The sequence below is a fragment of the Triplophysa dalaica genome, chromosome 6 (genome assembly GCF_015846415.1).
Source record: "Triplophysa dalaica isolate WHDGS20190420 chromosome 6, ASM1584641v1, whole genome shotgun sequence".
NCBI classification, from domain to species: domain Eukaryota; kingdom Metazoa; phylum Chordata; class Actinopteri; order Cypriniformes; family Nemacheilidae; genus Triplophysa; species Triplophysa dalaica.
Window position 1 is genome coordinate 12,208,956 of NC_079547.1, and position 18,996 is coordinate 12,227,951.

Sequence of the window (18,996 nt, forward strand, 5' to 3'; positions counted from 1 at the left end):
TGGACATTGTAGCAAGACAATGATCCCAAACACAAGGCCAAGGACACAATGAAGTAGTTTCAAAGAAAGAAAATCAAGCTGCTTGAATGGCCCAGTCCATCACCTGACCTAAATCCCATAGAACATCTATGGAGAGAAGTGAAGATCAAAGTTCATAAAAGAGGCCCAAGGAACCTTCAAGATTTAAAGACCATGTGTGTGGAAGAATGTTTCAGAATCACTCCTGGGCAATGCAGACGACTGGTCTCTCCATACAAGAGGTGTCTAGAAGCTGTAATCGCCAACAAAGGCTTTTCTACATACTACGTACGTAGAAAACAGCTGGAAACTTTAGCTGTGCTTTTCTGTTTACTACGTTCGTAATTTCCCGGGTGTTTGCTTTAATGCAACGTAAGTTAATGCTTTGTGACTGCAGTATTATGCAAGTGTGTGATGTGTTAGCCCTTTTTTATAATTTGCAGCCATAATATGCATCGACTTTCGAAGGCTAATAATTAAATAAAGCGTTTGTGGGCCATGTATAGTCCTGTCATGAAAATACAACGTTTATGCCAATGTTATTTATATATTTATGTGTTTGTATTATCAGATATTCTGATCTGAAGTGTTTAGATGTTACCAACAACATGCCCACATGTGTGGTACATGCCTGGACAGCACACTCTGTCAAAACATATGCTAGTTATAAGGAAGTTATACTGCAAACGGAATTCTCGGAAAAGGATTTCTTGTACAAATTAAAGCTTTTACATGCATCCTTCAACAATTAAAGCTCATATAACACCAAATACCAGACAACCCAAAACAACGCAATGAAAATGTATGCACAAAACATCATCAAAGCCCTAAAGAAAAAGCACAACAAGAACAACATTCAATGATCAAACAATTGGCTCTTTTACAACCATAGTTTTAAATTTAGCTTAAATTGTGCAAAAGTAAAACTCTGCCTTGTATTATTTGGTAGGCGGTTCCAGCTAGTAGCAGCTAGTAGCAGCTAGTAGCAGCTCTCACAGAAAAAGCCAAACAACCAAAGTTATTTGCTCTAAAATTCACAGTCTCCTCTAGATGGAGCTTCTGTTTTTCTTAGTTACATCACGTTGTAAGATAAATTCATGCAAATAAGAGGGAGTGAGATTATAAAAATGTGTATACATTAAACAACAGTTGTGAAACAGAATAAAATTGTCTAGGGTAAAAAATATATACATTTTTATTATACAACAATGATGATATCTATTTGGTTTCTTACCAAACTTTTAAAGCCGTTTATACAGACTATGCAACGGCTATACAACAGACTATGCAGTACTGTTTACGAAACCCAAACTGCATAGGACACAATAACTTACTTTCGGCTTATAAAAAAATCACTATTTGCCTTGTTACCACTTTTTCAACAACTTCAGGATTTACTAAATGAACAGAATTAAAATTTCTATCTCAAATTTGCAAGGTCTCTGAACAGAGTCCACAAAGCAGTTGTTACATACATCTGCGATTTCTTCAGGCTCATGTATCGCCGTTCCTTCATATTATCATGGTAGATGATTTGTGCTTACTTTACAATCTTTCTTTGTCAGTTGCTTAATAGCTTGCCATACGTTTTTGCTGTTACCTTTTGCTTCCTTTAAAATATCAGTGAAAAGAATTGCCTTAGCCTCACATAAGGTCTTAACTACCTTGTTTCTTAGACTGCTAAAAGAAGTTGATCCTGTCGTAATCACATTGGAAACTTTTTTTAATGTAATGTCCCACTTTTTCATAAGCATCCAGACCTGTTCATCCATGGTAAATCATGTTTTCTATGTTTATTTATAGTTTTGTGTAGATATTCTTTATGCTGTTTATCTCTTTTACAAAAATATTATGAACAGACTCCAAAAAGGTAAAAGCGGAACACAATCAATTTTAGAAAGCTCTACTTCAAATGCATTTTTATCCTTTTTCAGTATTCTATAAGAACAGTTCTGCTTATTAGCATGGTAAACAAATCTTTTCTTATTTAAATTTCGAGAGATCAGAGTCAAGATATGATCTTATATTACAGTTAACAGGAATTCTTCATCTAGAGAGATAAAAAGGGGTATCACATGAGCCCTTTTGGGCTCTTGGAAGACAAGATGTGCTGCTCTAAAAAGACATCAATTACATCTTACCGGACACCGTGTGGTGGGTTTCAATATTACCAGAAGACACCTTAACTGGGAACGTGCCACACAACATGATTGGACAATGCTTTCCTGGACCAGCAGCAACAATATTTAGACATTTCCCAGCATACTGTAAATCTCTGGCATGTGCAAGCAGCACACACTACCCCAATTCAAGATATATGAGATTCTTCCATAATTCACACACAAACATGCCGGATTCACAAACCGCTCTTAAGAGAAAATTTGGACCTTTCTTTAGATAAATTATATACATTTCTTAAGAATATTATTAGGTGCAATTCTCAAATATTTTCATCTTTTTTTTTTAAATAAAAGGGCAGAAATTATCATTGATTAAACTATAATAGTAATGTATCCACTTGTTAAACTTTTTTTGTGTAACAAGCACCTTTCGACTCGCGTTCTTATGATAAAGGGGGAAATGTGCATACTTATTTAGCCTATATTATGACATCATAGTATTTGTGTGTATCTAAACATTTTGTAATGTATGTACAATCACTGTGGATTATCTAATAATGAAGGCTAAATATTGGTAATGTAAGGCAGTTAGACCTGATCAACATTATATCAAAATAAAATTCAAAATTTTCAAGGAAACCCAAATAAATGTAAAAAAAACTTGTGCATTTACGATTTAAGACAACCGCAAGGGTATTTCAACTCATATATTATGTTAACATCAATAAAGCCGTTGTCATTGACATATTTTCAGTTTCTGTCAGACTTATGATGCGACATCATCAAACCACTCACCATAAAAAGTGGAGTCACCTGTCGTACGGTGCTGCTACTTCCTGCTGCTCACTGCACAGAGTGACGCCGAGAGAGGGGATCTCTGTGCTGGGAAAGAGAGACCTTTCGCTCGCGGGGGCAGCACTGACAACTTTTCCCACTGAATAAAAGCTAAGGTTTATCCAAGAAATCGCTAGATTTGTCACTATAAGCTTATTCTGAACAAAAGCTGCTGGAGGGCTTCACCTTATTAGAAAACAGAGAACATTCTACCATTCATCAGTCAGCTGTAATTTATATTCTCTGCAATTGAGCTTTCAACCATACTATACTTTAGCAATTTAGTACCATATTAGTTGTTGTTTTTGTTTTCTTGTAGATCTTTTGTTAATACATTATAGTTAATTGAATCTGTGTTTTCCTTGTGTTAATAATACAGTAAGAGGCTCTACAAGTTTGCTAAATCTCACATAATTTTACTCATTGTATGATTAAGGTGAAATATCCTAGCTAGTGCCCTGATTTAGATGGAGGATGGGGTCATCTGACACACACACACACACACACTGGACTTTTCTCTTTTATAAAAGTCAGCAAGCCCACAGGAAGTAGAAGAGTCACAATTAAATGGTAGGTAAAGAAGGAATTTATAGAAGGATACTCTGACCTCTCTAGAAGCAGTCTAATCGCTTTCTCATCCTATCAGCATTTCAATAAACAGTTTTTCCTCTACGTGCTCTTTTCTTGGGCTCACACTCCATCTCTGTTTACTTTTCTCTCCTTCGTGCTCTATCTCTCCATCCCTTTTGCGCTTATGTGTGAGAACATACAGTATGTGGAGCCCTCTGTGAGAGGATGTGAGGAAAATTGAAAGGATATTATATTTTATTGTATCTGTCATTTTCTTTCTATCTACCATATGACTTCTTAATCCATCTGAATGCATAGAAGATAATGTTTTGGGCAAAATAACATAAGAGGGAAGATAGACTCCCAAGGACCAAAATCTTTATTGCTTGGAGGATAAACGGATTATGTCAGCCGTTTTCTACCGCTGACAGCTTTTCTTATTAACCGATTTTATTTTTAATCTGCCGAAGAAGAAATGCAGTTTTATGTCACAATAAAACGCTGGTCACATATAATGCTGCCCTCAAACAAACAGATTTCTCAAAGCCTTGCTGGAAAATCTGAAATAACTTTAAAGAGGGTTTTTGCTGGAAAGACAAGTAAAAAACTGCTTATAGATTTCATAATATTCATCATTCATATGTACATGTTTGATCTCAAATTTGGGCAACACTTAAAAATGCATGAATGTCATTGCTTCATATAAACCTAATTAGCATTTTTAAAGAACCTGTGCTGGATTCTTTTCTCAAAATTACTTAAGAATGAATAAAATAATTTGGTAAACACCTTTCTTCAACAATTCAAAATTTCTGTTTGGTGTGTTTACCTTAGCACATACTGTTAAATATGTCATGTTTGATTATGAGTGTGTGTGTGCTCAGAAGATGCCAGGGATCATCACAAAATTAAACCTTTTAAATGAAATGGTGTGGGGTATATGCGCAGGGAGAGCTATCATTAACCCCAGGGCTTCCCCCTGCTCTCTGCTCTCATTTCATGCTCTCGATCTAAGGGTGTGAATTAGCCATCACCTCTGTCAAACCAACTCAGTAACCGGCTGGACAACATGAAAGAAATACACAGAGCCGCATAAAGAATCCTCTCAATGCCTCCTCCCCTTCTCCACCCCTCAGCTGCTCAGTTTCCCCTCTCAATCTTCTCTAATGTAGAGGCCAGACCTGGGTCATGTCCACGCTGTCAACACGGGTTTACCTTGGCCTGGGCCAGAAGCATTAGAGAACACTCTGGTTTACATTTATTTAGAGCCAAGGTGTCAGCAAACATTCATGGAGCGAATTGTCCTTCAGCTCTTAACAAGTGCGAAACGGAAAAAATGACTTTGTGACATCATTACCATGGATATCTACTGTACATAAATCTCTTGTTGGTTAATTTTAGCATTAAATTGGAAATTAAGTATTTGTTTTGATTGAAATGTTTTGTAGTATTACAGAGATTTGGGGGGATGGACAAATGCAAATTTTATTATGCTCACACTACCACCTACACCAATGGATACTAATCTGAAATAAATTAATAAAATTAAGATGAATTTTCAAATATAACACAATGTGGTTTATTTATATAAATTTGTACAATCTCATTTGTTCATTTTAGTATGGTTTGCTTTCATGCCAGTGAGGGCTACGTTTAGGGGTGTGGCTTCAGTATTGTTTTTTATATACTTATCATACATTTTGTAAAATTCATACGAAATAGCCACCTCATAAATTTGTCACAACATTAAAAAAGTAACAAGTGAGATATGGCTGGAACTTATGAACTACCTCCCCATGGCAAAAGCTGGAACCACTGTTGAATGCATATGCATCTTTGCACATAAAAAAATGTCAGTGGTAATGAACTTTATGTTCTACCAAGCCTAACAGAACTGAGGCTAAAGCTGGAAATTAAAAGAAATTCATATTCGTAATAAGGTACATTAATCACGATTTATGATATTTTAACCACTAATATAACATCACTGCAAAAAATATTTAAAATCATTATTCATACCTGATACTCTAATTAAAAACAGGGTGTGTACATACAATATTTGTTATTATTGATACACAGAGCATGTAGTGAAATGTCTTTGTAAGGATTACCAGGGAGTGTATAGCTCTTACTTTCTCTATCAGAGTCTGCCATCCCTCTGTGTATCATAAACCCACTTTCAGCTGTTTGCATCTAATTTGTGTTGTTAATTGCAGAAGTTTGATTAATACCAGCCCCAAGTGTTAAATGGCATTAGACACAGCCATATGTTTTCGTAACAATATGCAGATATCCATTCCCATTTTATTTTCTCGTTTGAGGCTGTCATTGCTCCTGTTTGCCTATGAAGTTGTTATGATTGCATCTGCCCTAACTTAACCAATGTCTCCTGAGTTTTACTCACTCTCTCTCTGTGACCTTTAATCTAACACTAACAGAATGCTCCCAACTATCATGGTTGTCAGTTTGGAAATTGTAATCTCCTCTGAAAAGTCTTTGCAAGTGGAGCTGGATTACTCAGAGATAATTAATCATATTCAGCCGCATGAAAACAAAATTTGTTTACATGTTTAGGATTACGCGCAATGAGGGAAAATAAGTAAATTCTGCAAAAAGCTCTGTAAGCAAGGTAAAGCGTTTAGCCTCACAGAATGATTTTCTGATCACACTAAAATGTTGAAGGAAAATAAAATTGTAAATGGCTCATTGAAGCTGCCTCAGGGTTTGAGACACACTTTATTTCCAAAACCTGGGCAGTGAACCAGGTGAGCTTTCTTTGACTAAAAATGAAAAAATATGAAGAAGCTTTTTTAAGCTTTTCAGATTCGTGCTGGACTCTTCTATGGGGCCCACTTTTAATTTAGAAAAATCCAGCTAGTTATGTTTTTTTCTCATTGAAAAGAACACATTTTTCTCAAAGAGAAGAAGGAAAATCAGTTCCTTTTTCAATTACCCCCATCTACTTCACCTCCCCAGATCTGCCTCTCTCAGAGAAAGAGAGAGAGAGGAGGAAAGCAGCTGGATGGGGCCTCCTTTTCACTGCCCCCTCCCTCTTTAAATCGTCCAGACCTCCACTTTTATGCATGAAACACAGAAGTAGATTGAAAGCATTCAGTGGCCATTCAGACATTGAAGAAAAGAGATCCTCTGAGCTTTATTAGATATGAAGATCTACAATAAAAATCAATTTCTGGCCTCTTTATGCAGTTTAAATGACAAAGCTTCCACCCATTCAGCAGCCATTGTGTGGTAGAAAGTAATTTTGCAGCACTGGGCGAGACAAGAGCCCTGTATACTTTCTGACCCGATTGCAGATTCTAATATGATACAGACCTACTGATATAATGGCAGGCACTTAATATCATCGGTGGAGAGCAAGAAAAAGTTATCTGATATCTTTCGGGGGTTAAACACTTTCATGGTCAGAATATTAAGCAGACGTAGACAGACAAGGTTTTCTCTGAGCATGGTACACCTGTATCCCAGACAACATCTTAAAATCTGTTTTAAACTCAGAAGTCATGATGGAATGTATGGGCTAATATTTGTGAATCGGTGGCATTATTTGAAATTGTGGTTTTCATTCAAATATGGTTTTAAAGGGTAACACCTTTGTTAAAGGGATAATTCAGGCAAGAAACAACATTTCCCTATGTTTTACTCACCCTCAAGACATCCCAACTGAAAATTACTTTCTTGATGAATAATGCAGTCTGAGTTATAATACCACGTATCCTTTTACTTCCAAGCGGTAAAATGGGAGTGAATGGGGGGCAATTTTTCATTGATAACAGAACGGTTTGATAGGGCTCCGTTTTCATAACAAAGTGCTTCTGAAGCAAATCGATGTTATCACTTTGCTGCGCATGAACCAGAGACTTGTTTTTCTGGCAAATGACTGTGACGAAAGCTCTTGCACAGAGGAGACGGTATTCTATTGGAACAAAACGAAAAAAGTGGCTTTCGTCACCAGGACCTACGACACGCCTACATCGTTTGCCTGAAGAACAAGCCTCTGGTTCACGCACAGCAGAGGGATAACGGAACCTAGACATTATCGTTAATAGCATTGTCAATATGGATTTTTCTCTTAAAAAAACACATCGATTTGCTTCAGAAGACCTTAGTTAAAGGGGTCATATGAAACGGCTAAAACGAATATTATCATTTGTTTTGATGTAATGCAATGTGTATACACAATTAAAAACGCTGTATTTCCCACATTCCATACATGTTTGTATCTCCTCTTTGCCAAAAAGTAATGTGTGGTACAATTGGCCAGTTAACCAGTATGTCGGTGCCAAAGATATTTTACTAACAAGTACGCCCACCTTACTTGGGTATACATTTGGGCGTTCTTAGTCAACTCATACCACAAACTGAGACGTTTCAGGCAGGTCTGGGTGAGCATTAGCTTTTAGATAGAATGCATCTTTTTATTCCGACACTTAACTTTTTTTCAATTTTACGTGTCTTATACATGCATGGGCAACTTATAACACGCCAAAGAAACAGAAAACACGTATTCGTGCCATAAGACCACTTTTAGACCAAGGAGCCGCATCGAGCCGTTCTTTAATCAATGGAAGCACTTTTTGGTGCTTAAAAAATTGCCACTCATTCGTTCCCATTCTACCGCTTGGAAGTGATATTGTAACTTCGACTGCAATATTCTTCAAGAAGAGAGGCATATTCAGTTAGAATCTCTTGAGGGTTTAGAAAACATGGGAAAATGTTATTTCTTGCCAGAAATATCCCTTTATCTCACCACTAATGCAATACGTATTGAGACTGACACAATTTGTTTGACACAACAGAAAAGGTCTCTCACTTCACAAGTCTCGAAATGGTTATCTGTTTTAAGAGCCCAGCTATGCTAACAGCATAATTTATATTCTAGGCCTACTTCATGTGCCACAAAAAAAGGTAATCTGAATTAAACAAGAAATTAAAAGCAGGGATTGGGCTCATGTTGGTTTTAGAAACAAACAGACTTGGGCCACAGACTAAAGATAAGATCGTAAAATATGTTGTGAACGCATATAAGAGCATACAATATCATACAAAAAATTGTAGCACTAAACATTTCCTCACTTTCCAAAAGGCAAGCTGAAACTCATTATTGAATATTCAAAGTAGGAGTTTTTGCAGGAAGTCATAAGTAAATTGTCACTCTATGGCAACAGATTCAACAAAACATTTGTCATGTTATTTTTCCACGCATCAAGATGGTGTTCTAATGAAAAGGGACTTTTACGGCATGTGTGTCTGTCTCAGCAGACATGCAGATAAATTTGTAGTGAGAATCACATGACCAAGGACAGAGAAATAAATATAATTTCCCGTCTACATAGACCCCCCCCCCAACGTCACCGCTACCTTAAAGCAATAGTTTTATTTTAAAGTCTCCACTGCAAGACAAGCTCTCATTTCAAAGGACACTTCCAAGGTCTCAGAGTCATTTGTTTTTGTCAAAAGAGAAGCAGAATGAAATTCCGAGTATCAACAATAAATCTTTGGTGGACATAAATAAGTGACAATTACTTTGCTCAGTGTCCAAACACAACACCTGCTGTTTGTTTGTTCATGCAGTGGAATGAAAAAATCCAAGACATCTAGATTGAAAGGGTTCGAGTGTGGTTTCTTTGTCTTGAAAATCTGGCACCCTCAAGATACATCTCCTCGGGGAAATGGATTCACTTCTGGGAACTTCTGGCCACTGAGCTGTGACCAGTGAGTGTTGATTAAAAGATAAATAAATCCAAGGTGTCCCAGTGGCTTGGGTTAAAGTGAAGAACTGTGGAATACTAGTTTGCCAAAGACGTCTTCCATTGCCTTGGAGAACACAGAACTGCATTCAGTGAAAACAAAGATGCTATTAACTAGCTTAGGCACTATCTGCTCTGCACACTACACCTCCCATGACATTACACACACACACCAGTCAGGCCTTCTTTCTTACACTCTCATTATTGTCTTCTTTTTCCAAGAAAAACACACCCTTAAAAGGATTATGTTGTTCTGTATAAGTTAAATAATGATCAGTACTTCTTCTCTTCTGATTAGCCATGCACTCTCTTTTTTCTCAGACGCAAACAGTATTATAAAAGTGCATTTTGGTAAATAAAAAGGCTCGCTGGATTTCCATACAGCAAATAATGATTTTCAACTAAAAAAGAGACTGCTCCTCTCAGGGTTGACTTAACTAACAGAGTTAGGCCTATTGTGTCTACTGCCAATTAGCCACACGAAGCATGAAATCCACTGATGAGATGCAAGAAAAATATGAATTTAAAGCAACTGACAATGGAGGTATTTTCATGATGAATAAAATACAGTAATTGTCGTGTTTGGCAGAAGTAATCATACCCAATTGTGAAAAAAAAAGCAAATCTTACCCTTAGTGCATTGGACAAAGCTAACAGTATTGCTCCAAGGCTCCATATTCTCTTCCTTTTAGTTTTGTGAACAAAAAAGTGGGTAGCACAGCAAATGCAATTTAAGGATTGCTAATGCATGATCGACACTTGCATAGTCTAAAGCATCTTGACACTCATCATTTACATAAACATTGTGCTGCATCCTAGTGTAAGGATGATTTTTTTTTATTATGCAAATTAATTATAAAATATTCATCTTTTGTCTCACATGACAAATGGAAAAGAACCAACAATGATCGTCAAAATGCAAACATAATTTATGAAACATGATAATGAATGAATCCAGAGGGAAATATATTTTTAAAAAAGGTTGTGACAGTGAAAACAGCAAACGATGTTCACTGATGGGGTGCAAGCAACAGAGGACACCAGTTAACCAACATGTTACATCATCATTATCAGTGTAGTGCTTTCACAAAGCGTATGTCTGGTAATAAATACTGAATTTATTATAATTAGTTTAAAAAATACCCAATGATAAAATTGATGTAGTACATTTTTCAAGAAAGATAGAGGTTATACTGCTTATACAAATTACAGGATAATGTAGAGACAGTCCGACCCTGATAGGGTGATGAATCGTAGTGCAAAAAAATAATTAACATAGAAAACAAATAAATGCTACAATATAATCACTTACTCAGTAGATACAGTTTAATAGTAGTATTCGGTACGCCCTTAGCTAGTAGCCACAAAAAATGAAGTGTGTCTGACTTTGGGATAAACATATATTGGTATTGACCAATAAATTGTCATTTTTTATGTAATCGGTATCGGCCCAATAACTTTGCTGTTTTGGATGTAGATATTTATAAATGTATATATGTACATTATAGGAACAAAAGCACGATCAGATTTCTGTTTGAATCCTTGCTGTCTTAAGAAATGTTCTGGCTTTTGAGAACACTTTTCTTGGTTGCACTGGAAGAACACCTTTAATTTGTTTAATAGATAAACATTATGTAACAGAAAAGATAAAGAGACTTTTACTAGTTTAAAGTAGGCTTGGAAAAAATAAATTAAAACACTAAATGTTTCTGTTTTCTGCAGTCAATGTTTTAAAATATAAGCGGTTGTCCACTTTTTGCCCTTTTGTTCCAGGTTCAGGAAAAAAGTTTTTGGTTTTTGGCTTTCAACAAAAGAATGATCAGTTATTGTTATCAGCCACACTGTACATATTGGTGCATCCCGTCTTACTTAATGTGGCCATGGATGAATTCATATGTCAGACGATATTGGTTTTAAATGTGATAACACATATAACATATATGTACTAAAGCATTGCAAAAAGCTTTGGTTTTAAACAAATCTTTTTAAATGCGTGATACAGAAGTTTGAATTTATTCAGTGCGGTCAATGTTTCATTGTATATGCAGTGCCAGTTCTCTTTGGTTACCCCTTTGCTCCCTCTCTCTTCTCTTTTTAAAAAAATAAATCAAAGGGGGTATTAGGCAACAGGGTTATCCTTGCCACTTTGCTGGAGGGTGCTGCAAATCTGCATGTTTTGAAGAAACAATGTTAGTTAAGCATTTTAATGGCCCTAGTCCTGTTGTAATTAGGCCTGGCCAAGAGGGAGCTCTGCTTGAGCCACTTGGGCCCTGAAATCAAGCCAGGGAACGTCTCGGGTTGGCTGTAACCCTGTTCCCTGAAAAAGCGGGAACGAGATGCTGCGTTTCAAACGCTATGGGAGAACAGTCTTTGTTCGACCGGTTGTGAAGCACGTGTGTTAAACACGTCAAACAATATTTTGGCTTTAAATAACCTTGGCAGGTGACGTGGTCATAAATACACGTGTGAACGCGTCATCAGGTTCCAACTTTGTCTGAAAGGACGTCTGGGCACGCCTACAGTGCGGCATTGAGGCGCAGCATCTCGTTCCTGCTTTTTCAGGGAACTGGGTTACAGCCAATTAACCCGAGATGTTCCTTATCAAAAGCTACACTCGATGCTGAGTTTCAAACGCTATGGGAACGAGAATACCAACGCCGCAGTACTGGAAGTGTCTGGAGCCCCAATGTTGTGTGACGTGTGTGCACAATCCGAGAGGAGGACTCAGCCACGACTCTGGGATGTAGACTCCATGACACAGGAGCCGGGAGTGGCATGGACATGCAGACTATAAAATCTAACAAATGTGTGCGGAGAGGACCAGCCCGCCGCATCACACACTTGCTGCAAGGGGACTCCTCTAGCTAAGGCCATAGAAGAAGAAACCCCCCTTGTGGAATTAGCTCTGACTCCTAGAGGTGAAGCTTGACCGCGCGCCTCATAGGCCAGAGCAATAGCATCCCTCACCCAATGTGACATTGGACCGCCCCTTTGTTGCGGCCCCCATAGCATATAAAAAGTTGCTCTGATTTAGGCCACTGGACACAGTAGGTGTAATCGTTCCTGCTCCGACGTCGTGAACGGCGGAGGGCAAAAGACCTCAAGAATGACCGGATGCACGGTAGAGAACGGAACTTTAGGAAGATAACTTGGGTGAGGATGCAGAATAGCTTTGACCATCCCAGGGGCAAAATTTAAACAGGACGGCGAGGTCGAGAGCGCCTGCAAATCTCTGATTCTCTTAAGAGAGGTGATTGCCATTAGAAAAACCATTTTAAAGGTCAGAAGCCTGACAGGCGCTGATTCCATAGGTTCGAAGGGGGCGCTAACTAGACCCTCGAGCACTGTCGCTAAGTTCCATGGAGGGACGGTCCTTCTAGAAGTGGCATCAGTCGCCTCGCTTCTCGAATAAAGAGGACAACTTAAGGGTGCTTTCCCAGAGTAACCCCTTCAATCAGGGCGTGGCAGGCCAAAATGGCGGCTACATAAACCCTGAGAGTACCAGGGCTTATCCCTGAGGTCAATTTCTCCCCCATCACCCCTCACAGGCCGGGGAGTACCCCCGCGACTGTGCAAGCTCCCTCCCCCTCCCTCGGGGGGGGTGGGGGGTATGCAGCGACGAGACGAGACAACGGAGACGGGAGCCCTCGGAGCGACCGGAAAGGGAGAGGGGAGAGAGAAAAAAAAATTATAGTCTGGTTCCCTGACATGCTGCCGCTCGTTCCTCAACCAGCCGGAGTACTCTTTTGCGGTGCCTTGCGGTGGTCCTGGGACTTCGGTGGACGGCTCGACCGTCCGCCCCCTGGCGGCCAGCGGTGGCTCCTCCTTTATCTGGGAGTCGGGGCTGGTTCCCCGTCCCCTGCTCCTCCCACTCGGGGGACGGACGCAGGCTCCAGCTTCTGGCAGGCGGTGGCCGCACTCGGCACTTCCCGCCTCCTGCTCCTCCCCCTCGGGGGACGGACGCAGGCTCCGGCCTCTGGCGGACGGCGGCAACTCCCCCACTCCCGCTTGGACGAAAGCCACCCCACCTCAACCCAGGGGCGCGGCAGCAAAGGTCGCCGATCCACCGAAGCTTTGACGCTGGCCGCACTGTGCACTTCCGTTTCCACAGAGCCACCGCATCGGGCAGCCACTGGCGGACGCCCTTCGTCCGCGCTGCCCGAACTCTCCGGCACTGCGAGGCCCCTCGGCGGCGAGGACTCTCCGACAGCAGGTCTCTCCTTCCTCCCGGGTTTCGGCACCAATGTAATACATCTCCATAAAATGGAAGGAAGGAGGCGGGAACCGGAAGACATTCAAAACATTTAATAAAGTAATATAACAGAAATAAAAACAGCCGGCGGCCCCTTACGGACGACCGCCGGCGAACAAAATATAAATACAAATCACAAGAACATAAATACAAACTTAATATAACTTCGGGCCCGGTCCTCTCTCTTCGACGGTCCGGTCGCTCGTTCCTTTTATATGCTCCCTATCTCCTACGAGATTCGAGCCCGGTGTGCGCACAGCTGGCGCTAATTCACAATTACTCACCGGACTCGAACCACGGTCTCGCCCCGCCTACTCTACTACAGGGACATTGTGCTGTCTCCGAGAGTGGGACCTAAAGTCAGAAACCGAGGTCTGAACCACATAGAAATGGTGCGAAGCCCCTGGCGCGTCACCCTTATATGCCTCTGGGGGATGGCCCTTGGATGAAACCCCCTGGCTCTGAGCCACAACTGAAACGGTCTCATATGCAGGAGGCCCAGATGTATCACTGTGGAAGCCGCCGCCATGAGACCTAGAACTCTCTGAAAGTAATGATTTGTCACTTTCTGGTCTAACCTGATGCTCCTCAGGGTGTTTTGTACGGACTCGACACGTGCCGGAGACAGTTGTGCCTGCATTTCGATCGAGTCCCATATGACCCCGAGATACGTTGTACTTTGCGTAGGGGAAAGAACGCTCTTTTTGATGTTGAGTCTCAACCCTAGAGCTTTGAGATGAGCTAGGACAACATCCCGATGTCGAGTGCTAGCACTCGCTCCGGTTGCACGGAAGAGGAGACCACGCCGTTGAAACGCGGAGGGCAATATGCAAATTGAATTCTGTAGCCTTTGGTTACAGTTCTTTCTACCCATGGAGAGATACCTGGCAGTAGTTTCCACGCTGCCAGATTCTCTTAAAGGGGTATCAATGTTGACACTTCGTCCTGTTGGAGGGATGCCAGACATTCGGTGCCCTGCAGTGTGGCACGAGATGACCGAATATTTAGCATTTTCGAGACCGCTAATCCCCGAAAGGCTGGTAGCTGTGGGGATTGCAAAGCGGCCCTGTGAGGGTACCGAAGAAGAGCCTCTAGTTTCTCTTGGAACTTTGGGCACCCCTCCCCGGGGCCCCCCCCCCCCCACAGTCCTGGGCACACATGTCTCAGGATTTCTTCTTTTTAAAAGAGATAAAGCGCCTCAGGTCTGGCCCTCCCGAGGTGGCCTGAGGGGCACGGTGGGCCGCTCCCCTGCCTCTGCGAGGGGGGGCGCGACTCGCCACATCTCCCTGAGGTCCTCAGGTAGACAGGACCCACCCGAGACTGTGTGCCTGGCCGGGACTGGGGAACTGATCCAGAGTGGGCGGCCGACACTCCAGACGCTTGAGCACGGCGGGGTAGATATTTAACGAAAGCCTCCTCATGTCGCCTTGCCTCCCGGAACCTGGTGACAACGGTATTAACCGCATCTCCAAACAGTCCGGAAGGCGAGATCGGGGCATCAAGGAGGAAGGCTCTGTCCCTGTCCTTGATGCCTGTGAGGTTCAACCACAGGTGTCTCTACGCAGTAACCAAAGCAGCCATGGAATGCTTCTGCTTGGTTGCACGGAGAGACAAATCTGTGGCGCAGCGTAGGTCAGAAAACGCTGCTTCGTCAATAACCCCGCCAGTGCTGACATCATCCAGTAGGTCAGCCTGGTACGCCTGCAGAACCACCATGGTGTGCAGGGCAGCACCAGCCTGACCCGCTGCCTGAAAAGCCTTTCCCACCAGCGCAGATGTAACTCTGCAAGGCTTGGTGGGAAGATAAGGCTTTTCAGGGATGACGATGTCCCAAGGGAGAGATAGCTAGCCAGCATCTCTTCCACCCTGGGCATCGCAGTGTATCCCCGTGTCTTTGCACCAACGATGGTCGAATAAATCGACGTTGATGGCACAAAAACACGGGAGGAGTGAGGTTTCTGCCATGAGAGAGATAGCTCACCGTGGAGATCCTCAAAGAAAGGGAGAGCCCGATTCTGGGGCTCCTCCCTCCGGCCACCCGACAGATATCTGTCGTCAAGCTTTGAATCCTTGGGGGCCTCTTGTTCCTGCGGCCAGTCGAGGTGGAGCCTGTCGACTGCCTTGGTTACTGCCCCGATTAGATCCTCAATCGCCTTAGAATCGCGAGAGGAATGCTCGGAGGCAGTGCTATCTAACCCCGCAGAAACAAGAGAAGCCTCGTCCTCCGCCAGCTCAGAAGAAGTGCCGTGGCACGCTCCAGAAGCAGACGCGAGGTTTGCAAGCTTCAGCCCGAGATATTTCCAGTGCCGTTTTGCGTTCTCCCAGATGTGTCTGCCTCTTCATTAAAACCTGAATCTCGCTTTCCACAACCTTCAGTTCTGACTGAAGTGGGAAGAAAGAGTCATCATCTGCACTCAGAGGAAACGTAAAAGACACGTCTGAAACATGAGCCATTATTGATGTAATAATGAGAACATTGAGTTAAGCAGTAAGGGCAGTATTCAGTAAGCAAAGGCTGGTAATACTAACAGCCTGAGGGCTAATAGCGAGTTGTGGTATAGAATACACTTAAGGGTAAGTTTTACCCTCCGTGAATTATCAATTTAGAACATATATCTTTAGATATAACAGGAATATAAATGGAGGAATTTTTATTAGAGGTTGACGTCCCTTCCTGTTTGCTGAGAGCGCGTGGTTTGAGACAGAGCTCCGTCAAACTTTTTCTAAATATATTGTTAATTCCTGTTATATCTTAAGATATATGTTCTAAATTGAGTTCCCCGAGAGAGGACTTATCTTTAAGTGTGTCCCATACCAAAATCGTCATATAACGCACAGATAAATTTGTTTTATATGATCATTCGCTGTTAGCCCTCAGGCTGTTAGCATTCCCAGCCTTTAGTTACCACCGCCGCCACCAGTCTCTGAGATCCCTACCAGGAACCGCTTTCCCGCCCTCTGCGAGACGAAATTCAACGCTGTGGTCATTGGAGACTATATCGTCCGGAACGTACATGCTTCCTTCAATCAAGGTAAGGTTCGCACTCACTGTTTTCCTGGCACACGTGTTCTCGATTTCTCTGCGCATGTAACTGCGATGCTGAAGGACGTTGCAAGAGTGGGAGCCGTAGTCTTGCACGCGGGGGTGAATGATGTGAGAATGGGAGATCCTGAAGAGGGACTTCAGGAGTCTGGTTGATACTGTACGCAACGCATCGCCCCTGGAGGATCATCGTATCACGGCCGCTTCCTACTTACCGACAAGGGAATGAAAAGTTCAGTAGACCTTAATAAATGGTTAAATTCAGCGGAATTCTGTCTGACAACATCTCAACGAAGCTACGTACCATTTGACTTGTAAGTACAAACATTAACCATAGTCTGTGTTCCTGTTAACCAACTGTAAAGAATGTTACTGCTTCCAAATGCATAGAGACTGTGTCTGTCTCCCGAATAATACAACCAAATAATAATTTATGTAAAAGTCAGAGAAAAAACCTTTTCGTGATTAAACCAAAATACATTATATTTAATTAGCAAAACCATGCCTAAAGTTTGGGCTACTTAATATTAGATCACTAAATCCAAAGCCAGTTATTGTAAATGAAATGATCACAGACATCAGTTTTGATATAGTATGCCTTACTGAAACCTGGCTTAAGCCAAATGATTATTTCTGTCTAAATGAGTCTACTCCACCAAGCTACGGTTATATGCATGGGCCACGCCCGGTTGGTCGAGGTGGTGCTATCACAACAATCTTTAGAGACTTTCTTACCGTAACTCAGAGAACAAAGCATACATTTAAATCATTTGAAGTGCTTGCGTTGAACATAGTTGTTCCAATCAAAAGTAAAAAAACATTGCTCTCTCTTACATTGGCTACTGTGTATAGACCCCCTGGGCCTTTCACTAATTTTCTGATAGAGTTCGCAGACTTCTTATTGGACCTATTGGTTAACGTCGATAAAGAACTGCTTGTCAGAGATTTTAATATCCACGAAGATAGTGCTAACGATACATTTGCAGTTGCGTTTAAAGAGCTACTACACTCAGTTAATAATACACTAGACGTGATTATATTTCACGGAGCCGATCTAACCAATATCAATATTATACCTCAAAGCAGCGATGTTACCTATCACCATCTTATAACATGTACACTGCGCAATGCAGAAATCAGTCGTATATCTCGTTATCGACAGGGTAGAACGATAACCTCAACTACTAAAGATAGTTTCATAAGGAACCTGCCAGATCTGACTCCTTTAATAACCTTGCCAACAAATACAGAATCGCTCGATGACATGACCAGCAACATGGGCACTATTTTCTCTAATACATTAGAAGCGGTCGCAGCTATGAAGTCAAAAAAGATTAATGAAAAGATCATAGCACTATGGTACAATAGCTCCACTCGCGCCCTAAAAAGAGAAACACGTAAACTGGAGCGCAAATGGAAACAAACCCAATTAGATGGGGACCCATCATAGCACTGAAACTGCACTCGTTAGAATTACAAATGACCTTCTTATTGCATCAGATAAAGGTAACATCTCACTCTTAGTCCTGCTTGACCTTAGTGCTGCTTTCGATACTGTAGACCATAAAATACTATTGGTTCGTTTACACAATTATACCGGCATTCAGGGACAGGAACTACGATGGTTCAGATCTTACTTATCAGACAGATATCAATATGTCCATTTAAATGGGGAATCGTCAAATCTCACGCAAGTAAATTATGGATTACCTCAGGGATCGGTTTTAGGACCCTTGCTTTTCTCCATATACATGCTGCCCCTTGGCCTCATTACTAGAAAACATGGAATTAGCTTCCACTGTTATGCAGATGATACTCGGCTATATATCTCACGAAGACCAGATGATTCCTTCAAGCTATCCAAACTGGCAGAGTGCATCGAAGACATAAAACATTGGATAACTAGTAATTTCCTTCTTTCAAACTCTAGCAAAACAGAAATATTACTCATAGCACCAAAAACACGTAAATATCTCAGATTACAACCTGTAAATTGAAGGCTGCACTGTTACTCCAACAAATACAGTTAAAGACCTAGGCGTTATATTAGATGGCAACCTCTCAAATATCACAAAAACAGCCTTCTTCCTCAGAAATGTTGCCAAATTACAAAATATTTTATGTGTTGCTGACGCAGAAAAGCTTATTCATGCATTTGTGACCTCAAGACTTGACTATTGTAATGCTCTACTTAGTGGTTGTCCTGTATCATCAATAAACAAACTACAGTTAGTTCAGAATGCAGCTGCCAGAGTTCTTACAAGGTCATGAAAATACGATCACATAAACCCAGTTTTATCATCGCTTCACTGGCTACCCATTAAGTATCGTATTGATTTTAATATTCTTTCAATTAGTTTCAAAGCCTTAAACTGTTCAGCCCCTACTTAA